Source organism: Triturus cristatus, chromosome 2_2 (assembly GCF_964204655.1).
Source record: "Triturus cristatus chromosome 2_2, aTriCri1.1, whole genome shotgun sequence".
NCBI lineage: Eukaryota > Metazoa > Chordata > Amphibia > Caudata > Salamandridae > Triturus > Triturus cristatus.
The window spans coordinates 637,968,029-637,984,178 of record NC_140582.1 but is presented as its reverse complement, the minus strand read 5'-3'; positions in this window follow the sequence as shown (position 1 = coordinate 637,984,178).

Genomic DNA, 16,150 nt, shown 5'->3' with positions numbered 1-16,150 from the left:
CTGCCTATAATTCTTCTATGCACACAGAGTCATGTTTTCACATTAGTGCCAAAACGAAATTTCTTTGCCAATTTGAAAGCACACTTACTGCTCTTTTTTTTTCGGGCCAAGTGAAAATCTCTTTTTACAATTTGAAATCACTTTTACAGACTGACACATTATGAAACCACTATTTTTGATTTATTTAATTGCACGTGTCCAAGCTGTTTTTTTTTCAGACCACCACCATGTGCATTCTCTGTGACTGCCTACACTCCACCAAGGGCAACCAGCCTTAGTGATGCTGAATGTATTTGCATTACAGACTTAAACCTGAAAACCCCACTGGCTTGTAAATACTGTGCATGACTATACACGGCAAGGACATGGGTGTGTGCTAAGCCTCTGCTTCTTCCCCCAAAAATTCGCTCCCCCTTTCCATCTAATGCAACTGTGAAATCACCAGAGCAAGACGCAATAAATCTCTGCCTATAATTCTTCTATGCACACAGAGTCATGTTTTCACATTAGTGCCAAAACGAAATTTCTTTGCCAATTTGAAAGCACACTTACTGCTCTTTTTTTTTCGGGCCAAGTGAAAATATCTTTTTACAATTTGAAATCACTTTTACAGACTGACACATTATGAAACCACTATTTTTGATTTATTTAATTGCACGTGTCCAAGCTGTTTTTTTTTCAGACCACCACCATGTGCATTCTCTGTGACTGCCTACACTCCACCAAGGGCAACCAGCCTTAGTGATGCTGAATGTATTTGCATTACAGACTTAAACCTGAAAACCCCACTGGCTTGTAAATACTGTGCATGACTACACACGGCAAGGACATGGGTGTGTGCTAAGCCTCTGCTTCTTCCCCCAAAAATTCGCTCCCCCTTTCCATCTAATGCAACTGTGAAATCACCAGAGCAAGACGCAATAAATCTCTGCCTATAATTCTTCTATGCACACAGAGTCATGTTTTCACATTAGTGCCAAAACGAAATTTCTTTGCCAATTTCAAAGCACACTTACTGCTCTTTTTTTTTCGGGCCAAGTGAAAATCTCTTTTTACAATTTGAAATCACTTTTACAGACTGACACATTATGAAACCACTATTTTTGATTTATTTAATTGCACGTGTCCAAGCTGCTTTTTTTTCAGACCACCACCATGTGCATTCTCTGTGACTGCCTACACTCCAGCAAGGGCAACCAGCCTTAGTGATGCTGAATGTATTTGCATTACAGACTTAAACCTGAAAACCCCACTGCCTTGTAAATACTGTGCATGACTATACACGGCAAGGACATGGGTGTGTGCTAAGCCTCTGCTTCTTCCCCCAATAATTCGCTCCCCCTTTCCATCTAATGCAACTGTGAAATCACCAGAGCAAGACGCAATAAATCTCTGCCTATAATTCTTCTATGCACACAGAGTCATGTTTTCACATTAGTGCCAAAACGAAATTTCTTTGCCAATTTCAAAGCACACTTACTGCTCTTTTTTTTTCGGGCCAAGTGAAAATCTCTTTTTACAATTTGAAATCACTTTTACAGACTGACACATTATGAAACCACTATTTTTGATTTATTTAATTGCACGTGTCCAAGCTGGTTTTTTTTCAGACCACCACCATGTGCATTCTCTGTGACTGCCTACACTCCAGCAAGGGCAACCAGCCTTAGTGATGCTGAATGTATTTGCATTACAGACTTAAACCTGAAAACCCCACTGGCTTGTAAATACTGTGCATGACTATACACGGCAAGGACATGGGTGTGTGCTAAGCCTCTGCTTCTTCCCCCAATAATTCGCTCCCCCTTTCCATCTAATGCAACTGTGAAATCACCAGAGCAAGACGCAATAAATCTCTGCCTATAATTCTTCTATGCACACAGAGTCATGTTTTCACATTAGTCCCACAACGAAATTTCTTTGCCAATTTGAAAGCACACTTACTGCTCTTTTTTTTTTCGGGCCAAGTGAAAATCTCTTTTTACAATTTGAAATCACTTTTACAGACTGACACATTATGAAACCACTATTTTTGATTTATTTAATTGCACGTGTCCAAGCTGTTTTTTTTTCAGACCACCACCATGTGCATTCTCTGTGACTGCCTACACTCCACCAAGGGCAACCAGCCTTAGTGATGCTGAATGTATTTGCATTACAGACTTAAACCTGAAAACCCCACTGGCTTGTAAATACTGTGCATGACTATACACGGCAAGGACATGGGTGTGTGCTAAGCCTCTGCTTCTTCCCCCAAAAATTCGCTCCCCCTTTCCATCTAATGCAACTGTGAAATCACCAGAGCAAGACGCAATAAATCTCTGCCTATAATTCTTCTATGCACACAGAGTCATGTTTTCACATTAGTGCCAAAACGAAATTTCTTTGCCAATTTGAAAGCACACTTACTGCTCTTTTTTTTTCGGGCCAAGTGAAAATCTCTTTTTACAATTTGAAATCACTTTTACAGACTGACACATTATGAAACCACTATTTTTGATTTATTTAATTGCACGTGTCCAAGCTGCTTTTTTTTCAGACCACCACCATGTGCATTCTCTGTGACTGCCTACACTCCAGCAAGGGCAACCAGCCTTAGTGATGCTGAATGTATTTGCATTACAGACTTAAACCTGAAAACCCCACTGCCTTGTAAATACTGTGCATGACTATACACGGCAAGGACATGGGTGTGTGCTAAGCCTCTGCTTCTTCCCCCAATAATTCGCTCCCCCTTTCCATCTAATGCAACTGTGAAATCACCAGAGCAAGACGCAATAAATCTCTGCCTATAATTCTTCTATGCACACAGAGTCATGTTTTCACATTAGTGCCAAAACGAAATTTCTTTGCCAATTTGAAAGCACACTTACTGCTCTTTTTTTTTCGGGCCAAGTGAAAATATCTTTTTACAATTTGAAATCACTTTTACAGACTGACACATTATGAAACCACTATTTTTGATTTATTTAATTGCACGTGTCCAAGCTGTTTTTTTTTCAGACCACCACCATGTGCATTCTCTGTGACTGCCTACACTCCACCAAGGGCAACCAGCCTTAGTGATGCTGAATGTATTTGCATTACAGACTTAAACCTGAAAACCCCACTGGCTTGTAAATACTGTGCATGACTATACACGGCAAGGACATGGGTGTGTGCTAAGCCTCTGCTTCTTCCCCCAATAATTCGCTCCCCCTTTCCATCTAATGCAACTGTGAAATCACCAGAGCAAGACGCAATAAATCTCTGCCTATAATTCTTCTATGCACACAGAGTCATGTTTTCACATTAGTGCCAAAACGAAATTTCTTTGCCAATTTGAAAGCACACTTACTGCTCTTTTTTTTTTTCGGGGCAAGTGTAAATCACTTTTACACACTGACACATTATGAAACCACCATGTGTAACTACAACAAAAACAATTCCCATTTCTATTATTCATTTCTTAAGTTACCACATACATCCCCTCTCAAACTGTAAACTCACCTTTAAAATTAGTTAGTTGTGAAAGAAATGTGACACTCAAACAGCAGATTATCAGAGCCAGGATCTCTGTTCTGTTCACCTCTCTCCTCTCAGCAGAACCAGATAATGGCAAACTTTCCCTCTATTTTTCCACACATATACATGTAAGTTTCAAATCTCAGTGCTTCCCCCTTTTTTTCACATGTATTCACACATTTCTATTGGTTGAAAACCAACCCTTTTCCAAAAGTACCCTGCCCCCAACTTGACTTCTGCCTAGTACCCTTCCCCCAACTTGACTTCTGCCTGCTACCATAGCAACAGCTCATGGAACACTGCTGTGTGCAGTTAGGTCAGAAGTTCGACACACAATGTTTCAATTCCACAGAGCAAGAGTGCTTGACTTTTCAAACCTTACAGCAAATCCATAGTACTGTTCTTTGGTTACACATTTTTTTGTACCAATACAAAACATGCTTCTATTAATTTTCACATACAGCCTAGTTTTTATTCTAGAATGGTATGAAACAGCCAATCAGTTCTTTTTGTTTTAAAAAAATATGTATGCCTCCATTTCCAAACTGTCTTTCTTTTCTTATTGCCATTCTACTGAAAGACACCTCCTGAGTGCATCCAGTTCTCCTTTGAAGATGTTCACAGTGTGGATTGTAGGGCACAGCTATGTCTTCTGGAGTGAAAAGTTTGCAGAGAAAACAGATATGGTGAGAGACCTTGCTTTGCCAAATGTAGACATTAAATGGATTGGTCAGAGAGGGTTAAAGTGGCACCAATTGATGCCATTGGTGAAATCCTTCATTCAAATCCAACACCCTGACCTCATAATAGTGCACTGTGGTGGCAATGACCTAGGCACTTTGACTGGGGTAGGTCTGGAAATGCTTATGAAGGACACCTTTGCACAACTGTTTACACTTTTCCCTAAAACTGCCTTTGTGTTTTCCAACATATGCCAAAGGCAAAAATGGAACTGGTCCAATCATTTCTGTCCACAGATTGACAAAGCAAGAAAGCACGTCAACAAATCTGTTTCTGCTTTCCTCCGTGACTATGGTATGGGTGCCATTTACCACAACAACTTGCGTTATGACATGCAAGACATTTATAGAGGAGATGGTGTGCACTTCAATGATGAAGGGAACAGAGTCTTCCTCTTGAACCTTAGACTCTGCATCGGTACTTACTTGTAGGTACCACTAAAAAAATGACTTCATAAACACAACAGCTCTTTTTAGAGCTCCCTAATATCTAAACTCTTAAATCTGCTTTTCATTTATTTTTTTTTTATTTTTTTTTACCGTACGCTTACCGTAAGCTTACCGTACGCGTACCCCGTGATTTTTTTTAAAATCAACAAATGTTTTTTTTGTACTTTTCTGTCCTTCTTTGACCCCCTTACAAATGTTAGGGGGTCTGTAACTCTCCTCATTGCCCCCTTTCCTTGTTTTCACTCTTTTTTTTCAGAGTGAAATACACAAAATGGCGGCCGCCGCTTCCTGGTTTCGGCCGATTCGAATGTTTACTAAGATCTAAGAGCCAATCAGAATCGCGCTCGCGCACGCCGCCGTACGCTTACCGTAAGCGTACGGTAAGCGTACCGTAAGCGGGCTCAGATATATATATTGATTTAAAGGCTATTTTCTCAGAATCTACTGAACAGATTTACACCAGACCTACAAAAGGCACTTCCTTGACCTGAGGACTACCTCTCTGCCAAATTTCAAGTAATTCTGTTCAGCCGTTCGGGCTGTAGCTCGTTCTAAAGGTCCTATGGAAAAATGCATGGGAAAAACGCATTTTGGGACCCCCCTTTTATCTCAGCCCCCGCTTGACGAATCCCCCCGAGACTTTCAGGGTAGGAGCGGAGCGTAGCGCCCCACCTATTTTGAGAAATTCGCGAGGATTCGTCGACCGGCGCCAAAGTTATTCAAAATAGAATGTTGAGGTTTTCCTATGGAAACGTGGTCCTAACTATAACTACCTACTGGCGACCGCCAGTAGGTAATGCATATGCATTTATATATATGTATGTGTATATTATCTACCGACCGATTGCATTTTCAATGCTTGTTTACTTTGGTTCCATCAAGAAGGCATTCAGATGTGTCACACATTTGCCATAAATTTTGAATGTTAGCACTCTAGTTGCTCATTAGATCATTGTAGTAAAGCTACTGGTCACCAGGAAAGTCTGCTGCTGGAATTCAAAGTGCATGTTTCAGTCTGCATGTCAGAATTTTTTTAATGAAATAGAAGAGGATTTGAGAAGTCAAAATGTGCCCTCATTTTTCTTTCTGCAGCACTATGGCAAAATTAACCCCCTCATTTTGTTCCTTTGCAAATGAAACGTTTTAAGTGTTACCACTTTATTCCAATCAAGATGGCTTCAGGTGTGCCATACTTTTGTAATAAGTAAGACTGTTAGCACTCTAGTTGTTCTTTAGAACACTCTGTGACATTCTGTCATTGGGCTATACTTGGGCTACATCTGGGTGATATTTGTGCTACATTTGGGCTCTTTTGTCTCTGGTGGCCATCTTGGGAGACTTATTTGTTATGAAGTTTCCTAATTTCCTCATTTACTACAGTCTCCTCAGTAGGAATACTTTCAGTTTTTTACTTTGATTCCATCAAGAAGGCAGTCAGATGTGTCACACATTTGCCATAAATTCACAATATTAGCACCCTAGTTGCTCATTACATCACTGTAGTAAAGCTACTGCTCACCAGGGAAGTCTGCTGCTGGTATTCAAAGTGCATGTTTCAGTCTGCATGTCAGAATTTTTTTATGAAATAGAAGAGGATTTGAGAAGTCACTCAAAATGTGCCCTAATTTTTCTTTCTGCAACACTAATCATACTTTCTATGGAAAAATGAACCCCCTCATTTTGTTCCTTTTTAAATTAAATGTTTTAAGAGTTACCACTTTATTCCACTCAAGATGGCTTCAGGTGCGCCATACGTTTGTCATAAGTAGGACTGTTAGTGCTCTAGTTGTTATTTAGAACACTCTGGGAAGCTGCAGTAGAACATAAAGGAATCAATAGATTGTCTCTGCCCTTGTTGGATTTACATGTTTTACTGAGAATGTCAGACTTCATTCTCACTAGGGGTGGGCGGAATTTGCGAAATTCACTTTTGCAAATTATCGCGAAAATGTTAAAACTCTCCGCAAACACGCGGAAATATCGCGAAGATGCAGAAGTTTTTTTCCCGCCCATTCGCGGTATTTTCTATGTGGTCGCGGCTCGCCAACTTACCCATGCAGTTGCTCGCGGGCACGGCCATCTTGTTTTCACTTGTCTCGCGGTGCATGATCGCGAGAAGAAAGACGTGATCGCGCGACGAATGACGTTACTGGGGGCGCGAACTGTCACGAGACAGCGCAAAAGGCTACCAACAATTCAACATCTCATGGAGAACGCGACCGGATCGGGAAAACTAGTTGTTCTTTAGAACACTCTGGGACATTCTGTCATTGGGCTATACTTGGGCTACATCTGGGTGATATTTGTGCTACATTTGGGCTCTTTTGTCTCTGGTGGCCATCTTGGGAGACTTATTTGTTATGAAGTTTCCTAATTTCCTCATTTACTACAGTCTCCTCAGTAGGAATACTTTCAGTTTTTTACTTTGATTCCATCAAGAAGGCAGTCAGATGTGTCACACATTTGCCATAAATTCAGAATATTACCACCCTAGTTGCTCATTACATCACTGTAGTAAAGCTACTGCTCACCAGGGAAGTCTGCTGCTGGTATTCAAAGTATATGTTTCAGTCTGCATGTTAGAATTTTTTTATGAAATAGAAGAGGATTTGAGAAGTCACTCAAAATGCCCGACTGAGAAAGATAATGTGAATTTACAGAAAATATGCTCTCAGGTTAGCTTATAGATCACCTTCCAAACCTCTGTGGGAAAAGCATGAGAACATATTTTTCTCTCATACATGATTCATGATATCCCAGCAGAAGGCTTTTTCACATGGTAAAATCACCTTAGAACACACCAGAATTCCTAAAATGAGTATGATACCATCAACAAATGATTTAAATTGTAACTAAAGACTTAAAACCTTCTATTAACTGCAATGCTTTTTAATGAGGTGCTATCATGTATATTGGACCCAGGATGGCTGCCAACACTTCTTGGATGAAGTGCTGACAGCCAATCAGATCTCACGATGAGATGTGTGGTTAGGCTCCGCCCAGATATATATGTGATTTTGATTTTGATTTTCTCAGGAACTACTGAACAGATTGACACCATTTAAGCAAAAGGCACGAGTCTGAACTGAGGACTACCTCTTTGCCAAATTTGGTGTAATTCCGTTCAGCAGTTCGGGCTGTAGCTGCGGCTAAAGGTCCCATGGGAAATTGCATGGGGAAAACACGTTTTGGGACCCCCCTTTTTCTCGGCCCCCGCTACACGAATCATCCCAAGACTTTCAGGATAGGAGCGGACCAGAGCTGGCCAAAAGTTTTGAAAATTTCGCGAAGATTCGTCAATTGGCGCCAAAGTTATTGGGAATAGAATGTTGCGGATTTCCTATGGAAAATAGGTCCTAACTATAACTACCTACTGGCAACCGCCAGTAGGTAATATATATATATATATTACCTACTGGCGGTCGCCAGTAGGTAGTTATAGTTAAAGCCTAGTTTCTATAGGAAAAGCATTTTTTGATTTGCTAATAACTTTGGTGTTGTTTGACGAACCTTCGCGAAATTCTGCAAAAAATAAGTGTATCCAGGTCAGCTCCTATCCTGAAAGTTTGGGGGTGATTTGTCAAACAGGCACTGAGAAAAAAGGGAGGTCCCAAAACACATTTTCTCCATGTTAATTTCCATAGGAAATTTTGAGACGGGCTACAGCCCGAACTGCTGAACAGAATTACCCCAGATTTGGCAAAAAGGTAGAGCTTGGTTATGTTATATTATGTTATGTTAAAATATTTTTATAACATGCAATAGTTACTCCGAAGAGTGTCCCAGCGCGAACCCAAGAGGGGGGAGAGCCAAGGTAGGAGCAAGAAAACACTTATGGAAACAGATGAGTTTTAAGGAGACGCTTAAAACAACCTGGGTCCTGGGTATTTCGCAGGAGAAATGGCAGAGAATTCCATGCAGCGGCAGCTTTGACAGCAAGTGAGCTGCCCCCAATCCTAGACCGGGAGAAGCGTGGAACCCTTGCAAGTAAAAGAGCTGATGAGCGAAGGGTTCTGGTCGGCACATAAAAGGCAAACCGCCTCTGCAGATAAATAGGACCCAAGTTATGAAGGGCCTTATGGGCAATGACCAAAGCCTTGAACTTAACCCTCTCAATCAGGGGCAGCCGTGCAAGGCCTGAAGATGAGAGCGGACACTGCACCTTCTAGTGATACCAAGAATGAGCCTAGCGGCCGCATTCTGGGTCACTTGAAGTTTGTTCATGGAGTAGCCAGGCAGGCAAACATAGAGGGCATTGGCGTAGTCCAGGCGGGACAGAACCAAAGCCCGAACAACCGTTTCCTTCGCCGTTCTAGGAAGAAGTGGGAGAAAACTCCTAAGAGCCTTAAGAAGGCCAAAACAACCACCTGAGATCTTCTTCACCTGGACCGCGAAAGACAGATTGTCCTCGAACCACACTCCAAGATTTTTTACAGAGCTCCCCTTGGAAGAGGGGGGGGGAGAGGTCCGGGGGCCAAATCTTACATCTGAAGTCCGAGGGGAAGTTACCATAGAGAAGAATCTCCGATTTGTCTTCATTGCATTTGAGTTGAGCCCTGGCAAGCCAACCAAATACCGAGGACAAACACTTCTGTACAGGCAGCACGGAGGCCTCCCCCTTGCTCCAGGTGAAAAGAAGCTGGGTGTCGTCAGCATAGGCTATCACCTTAGCCCCCAGTTTCTCGGCCAAAAAGACCAGCGGTGTAACATAGATGTTAAAAAGGAGGGGGCTAATTGACGAGCCCTGGGGGATGCCTGTAGAGACCTCCTGTGGAAGTGAGGCAGCGGGAGGCTGCCAAACCTGTTGGGTACGGCCCTCCAGAAAGGACCTCAGCCAGGCCAAAGCCAGGCCAGAGACACCAATCTCGGAGAGGCGGGAAAGCAGTCTGGCATGTGGCACCGTATCAAATGCGGCTGACAGATCAAGCATCACCAGAGCTGCTCTGCCACCCGCATCTAAACAGTCCCGAATTGCCTCTGAGATCTCAACTAGTGCCGACTCCGTGCTGTAAGAAGCCCGAAACCCCGACTGGGCTGGGTGCAGGGCCTCAGATCTTTCCACAAAATCGGAGAGTTGTCTAGTCACTACCTTCTCACATACCTTAGCAAGGCTGGGGAGGAGGGAAATAGGACGGTAATTACAGGGCAGTGAGGGGTCAAGGGCCGGTTTCTTCAATAAAGGAAGAATTTTGGCCTGCTTCCATTCCGGTGGAACCCAAGCCCCCTCAAGAGAGAGGTTGATAATGACATTAACCTCCGAATTGATGGTCTCTGCAACCGCTGCCAACAATCTAGCTGGACAGCAGTCAGTGGGGGAGCCGGACTTGAGGCCCTTAAGCAATTTGAGAGTGCTAGCGAGATCATCCGTCGAGAAGGCCGACAGAACGTGGTTTGAGGCACCCTGAAGAGGCACCGTCTGACCGTCATCCAGCCATGGAGCAGCGCATACCATTAAGGACTGCTGTATCAACCGGATTTTATCCGAGAAGAAACCGGAAAGGGTATTACACCAATCAACAGTGACCGGGCCCGAGCACTTAAGAGCAGCAGGGGCAGTGAAGCTCTGGACTATTTGGAATATCTCCTTTGAGTTATTACCAGCCTGCTCAATGCGGTCAGTAAAGTATTGTTTTTTAGCCAGGAGGATAGCCGAGTAATAGATCTTTTGTCTGGCTCTCAAAGCAGCCTTGGCCAAAGGACAATATTTTTGACGACGCCAAATCCGCTCCAGCTTCTTGCACTCTTGTTTGAGCAGGCGTAAATCATGCGAGAACCAAGGTTTAGATGGCGAAACTCTCGAAGCCCGTGAGGAGGTGGGAGTGGCGAGCGAAGACATAGACTTGTCAAGCCAATTAGAAAAAGTCGCCAAGCTCTCTGCAAGATCACCTGTAAGGGACGGCCTAGAAGCCGCCAAAGCCCCAGCCAGAGAGGCGGGATCTACCTTTTTGAAGGTTGGTTTCCGCGAGATAGATTCTGCGGCAAGGGGAGGGCCAGCCTTCCAGGAGAAAAAAGTAATGAGATGGTCCGACCCCACAAGGGGAAGAGGATCCTCTGCCAGGATTTTAAAATTGGAGCAGATAGGATCAAGGATATGTCCAGCCTGATGTGTAGGGAGAAGAACCCATTGGGATAGCTGGGCAAGCTGAAGCATATCTTTAAGAAGCATAGCATCAGTATCCGACCCCTGATCTAAATGGATATTCAGGTCGCCGAGGAATATGAAATGGGGGAAGCAAAGCGTCCTAGAGATTAGCTTATCACCCCACTCCCGAATGGTGGCATTGGCCGGGCCAGGGGGGCGATAGACCAGCGACCCCCCTAAAAGAAAGTGCGGGGACAGCCTGATGCTAAAGTCCAACGCTTCTCCAGGCTCCCAATCATAAGACTCACCCCTAATAAGCTCCCACATTTCTCTGAAAATAACCGCAACACCACCCCCCCTTCCATCTAATCGGTCGGCCCTAGCAACCTTGTACCCCGGGGGGATAGCTAGGGTGATAAAAGGGTCAGCGTTGGAATCGAGCCATGTTTCCGTAATAAACAGAAGATCAACCGGGTGATCAGAGAGGAGCTCAGAGATGTCTGCGTGGTGTTTTTTAAGTGAACGTACATTAATTAAGGCGGCAGAGATGGGCGGAGCCGTATCCTGCTTTGGCCGACTGCCTGGGGCGAATGGTACAGTCGAGGAGGGGTCAGAGAGACGAAAGCCACACATAGAACAGACATGCTCCTGAGCATCTGCCAAATTGAACTGGGGGTGAGAGGAGCATGCAGATAATGACAAGTTACATAGCTCATCCCTACCATACAACAGGGCTGCGCTCGTTCCCCCCGTCCGTGAAACAGAGTGGGGGGCCACGGCCACAGCCGGGACGCGGACGGGCGCAGACGGGCTTGCCTTAGGTGCGCCTTCGGCGCGCCAGCGGCGCGCCCGCTGCGCGCGTCCACTGCGCGTTCGTGCAGCGCGCATGCTAAATAGTGTGTTGCCTACAGACCCCAGGTGTTGCTGCTCACGCGTGCCTGACCCAAGATGGCGGCCGGGCAGGACAAAATCCCTCGAGCTAGTGTGGGCTGCGGAGACTGCAGGTAAGCGGATCAATTTTAAGCTAGCACACGTTAATATAAAAAGCCCCTGAAGTGTCAGCAACAATTAAAAAAAGACAGCAGGATAAAAGGCAATAGTTCAACAAATGTTAAAAACCAGGTGTCAGTAGTTTTAAAAGGAGCGAAATTAAAAGCAGAGCAGTCAGTGCAAAACAGGAAGATTGACAAGCCCAGTTCAGAAAGCGACCTTATTTTAATGGGGTAAATCCGTTCAGTAGTTTTTGAGAAATTCAAAAAATAAGAGTCAAAAAATCAATTTCCCATAGGAAACTTTGGGCAAGGCTACAGCTGATACTGCTGAACGGATTTACCCCAAATTTGGCAAAAAGGTAGTGCTTGGTTCAGAAAGCGACCTTTTTTTAAATGGTGTAAATCCGTTCAGTAGTTGCTGAGAAATAAAAAAAAAATTGTTTCGATATCGAAGGCAGCGGTGGAGTCACAAACCCTCCCGACTACGAGCTTCATTCTAGTTGGATGCCACGACCACAAGCTTCATTCTTATTGGCTGTCAACACTCCAAACCAGGAAGTGTTGGCAGCCCTCTTGTGACTTGGTAGAAGCGAGTCACCAGAAAACAGAGAAACAAAGATATAAAACAAGAGAAGGGGGCAGGGTGGAAACACCCTGACCCCATGGGCCTGCTCAGGGGGTCCCAGAAGGACCCCCAGGGCCAAAAAAAGATTATTTTTTTTACATTTTGGCGCAACACGCGCTGGGGTCGCGAATTCCGCCAAAATTGTTTAAAAACAATGAAACGCGGGTTCCCCCGTTTTATTTTAATGAGGCCCCCGGGTGGGCTTGGTCCCGGGAGCAATTCTTTAAAAATATTAGCGAAGGCCCGCTGGGGTCCCCGCAGCCCTGGTGACCACCACCTCCCTGGGGCTTCACTCATGTTGGGAGGGGGGTGCGCGGACCTCCTCCTGGAGCCCATGATGGCCCTGGGGACCGCCACCCCCCAGGGCCGGCTCCTGCAGTGTCCCGGGGTGCCCACCCCCGGGACACTGCTGTTTGCTATTTCAGGGCGGGAGCTCCCACCCTGTCATAGCAAACTTGCTCTGGATTTTGGAAGCGAGAGCAGGAAAACCTGCTCTTGCTTCCAAAATCCAAAGCTGATTGCTTTTCCACATGGGGAGCTGCATGTCAGCAGCTCCCAGTGTGGAAAAGCAATGCCGGCTCCCGCAGGACGCGGGGAGCCGGCGGGATCGTGTGGGCATTGGGTCTCCCACCACAGTCCCCAACGGTGAGGCCAGGCCCCAGGGGATGGGGTCCTCGGGGCCGGAATTGGCCCCGGGAGGGGGGCCAACGTGGCCCTGTTCTTGTTTAATTTTTGCACGGCTCTCAGCGCGGCACTCGAGTACTTCTTTAGTCTTTCAAACACCGAGGGGTATATTCTGAAGGACACATCGCCGAGTTAACGGCACTTTATCGCAACCAAAATGGTGATAAATTTAATGCACCATTCACAAGCTGGAGCAAACAGCCCACATCACCAGTTTACCAGCGATAGCAGCCTCAAAAAGCATTGTCACGGATGACCCCGGCAAATATTGTGAAAGAGATGTAGAGTAGGCGTATCCGTGCAAAAAGCAGCAAACTCATCACTTCGCAAGTTTCTCAACCACCAGCAAGATCGTCAAAGAGAGTACAAAACAGGCGCCACCCCCCACAAACAAATGTGAGAGCAACCGTAGGAAATCTAGAATGTAACAAATTGGGTGATGTCGCACAATTTGAATTAAGAACATGCATGTGAGGTTGGACAAATAAGAATCTCAGTCATCTATGGATTTACATATAAAACATTTAATTAAACAAAACAAAATAAAAGTAGGTATAGGCATGGCGTGTCATCCCTCGATAATTTGTGAATCACAGCCTGCAAGACAAAAAGAAAGGTAAGATTGTGCATCATGTGTCCATCAAAGGAGAGAGAGAGAAAAAGTGAGAGAGAGGAAGAGAGAGAGCAAGAAAAAGTGAGAGAGAGAGGAAGACGGAGAAAGAGTGAGAAAGAGAGAGAGGAAGAGAGAGAGAAAGAGAGAAAGAGTGAGATGCAAGGAAGAGAGAGAGAAACAGAGAAACAGGGTGAGAGAGAAGAAGAGAGAGAGAGAAAGAGTGAGACAGAGAGGAAGAGAGAGAGAAAGAAAGAATGAGAGAGAGAGGAAGAGACAGAGAAAGAGAGACAGAGTGAGAGAGAGAGGAAGAGATAGAGAGAGAGAAAGAGTGTGAGTGACAGAAAGGAAGAGATGGAGAGGGAGAGTGAGTGTTGACACTGTGGAGAAAATCCTCACAGCTCACCTTTCTGCCACCGGTGTGTCTCCAACCACGTGCTGGGACATAGTGCAGCCCTCAAGTTTAGTCATCTGAAACATAGTATAGAATCAGTAATGGCAGAGTACAGACAACTGCACACGCGTAATTCTCTGTTTCGCCCCTGCACACCCAGGCTGTTTCACCCCATCGACTCTCGCTACCCAGAGGTGCCTGGCCGCCCTGCGCACTCAGGCTGCTGCACCCCATCGACTCCTGCCACCCAGAGGTGTTTGCCTGCCTCTGCGCACCCAGGCTTCTGTATCCCATCCACTCCGACTGCCCAGAGGTGTCTGCCCGCTGCTGTGCACCCAGGCTGCTGCACCCCATCCACTCCCAGTGCCTGGAGGTGACTGCCTGTTCCTACGCACCCACACTGCTGCACCCCGTCCACTCATACTGCCTAGAGGTGTCTGCCCACTCCTGTGCACCCAGGCTGCTGCACCCCATCCACTCCCACTGCTTGGAGGTGTCTGCCCGCTCTTGTGCACCCAGGCCGCTGCACACTATCCACTCGCACCGCCGAGAGGTGACTGCCCGCTGCTGCAGAAACAAGCCTCTCTGCTCACCTTCCGCCACCGGCGTTTGTTTAAGAGGGTCCACCACGTGCTGAAGCAAGCTCTTCAGCTGTTGCGTACACGCGGTCAAACCGAGCTCACAATTCAGAGTGGGTGTTGATTGTAGGATGGCCACGCATCATCGCAGGCCTGCTAGACTAAAAGCAAGATAAGATTGTGCATCATGCGTTCATCAAAGGCGAGAGAGAGAGAAAGAGAAAGAGTGAGAGAGAGGAAGAGAGAGCGAGAAAGAAAGAAAGAGTGAGAGTAAGACAGAGAGAAAGAGGGAAACAGTGAGAGAGAGAAAGAGAGAAACAGTGTGAGAAAGAGGAAGAGAGAAACAGAGGAAGAGTGAGAGAGAGAGAAAGAGTGAGAGAGAGGAAGAGAGAAAGAGAGAAACAGTGTGAGAGAGAGGAAGAGAGAGAGAAAGAGTGTGAGTGAGAGAAAGGAAGAGATGGAGAGGGGCAGTGAGTGCCCACACTGTGGACAAAACCCTCACAGCTCACCTTTCCGCCACCGGTGTGTCTCCAACCATGTGCCGGGACATAGTGGAGCCCTCAAGCGCACTCATCTGAAACATAGTACAGAATCAGTAATGGCAGAGTACATACGAATGCGCATGCCTAAATGGCTGTCCCGTCTTTGTGCATCCAGGCTGCTGCACCCCATCCACTTCCACTGCCCAGAGGTGTCTGCCCGCCGCTGCGCACCCAGGCTACTGCACCCCATCCACTCCCCTGCCCAGAGGTGTCCGCCCGCCCCTGCACACCCAGGCCTCACTGCTCACCTTTCCACGGACATGGCACCCTCCACATCATGCAGGTCACCAGGTCTCACATTTGGTGCTGCGTCTTGATTTTACCATGGCAGAGGACATACCAGTGCACCCGCCATCATCACAGGTTGCACACATGCTCACACCTTGCGGTGATACTAACTCTGTGACCAGTGAGGCTATGCCACGTGGCGGTAGGCCCCCACTGGTCAATGGCTCAGGCCTACACTGCGGTCCAGCAGGGCACACAAAACCTGACCTGTCCGGACCACCAGGAGAGGACATCATCGCAGGCTGCACACCCGCTCAGCACTTACAGTGCCCCTACCTCAGTGCACCGATAGTCACCATCCCCTGGTGGGGTGCCTGTGCCGGCTGCAGTGCATCTGGTGCACCAAGTCTGAAATGGAAATGGCATGGATCACATGCGCCCGGTCCTTTTTATTGGCAGAGTCACGTGACCTGTGATGCCTGTCCTTGATGTGTGTGGTGTGGGTGTAACCAGCCGTCAGGGAGTGGCTGTGGCATACTGACAACTAGACCTGAGAGCAGCAGATCACTACAATGAAAATCTGGGCCATGTAGCATTGTTGTCCATCCCTGTATGCGTAAGCGGATTGGGCTGGCCTGGCGTATGCCAGTCCTGCGTGAGGCTGTAAACAATGACTCCGGAGCTCTGGGCGTGGATCCATCCTGGGATGTATGAGGATTCA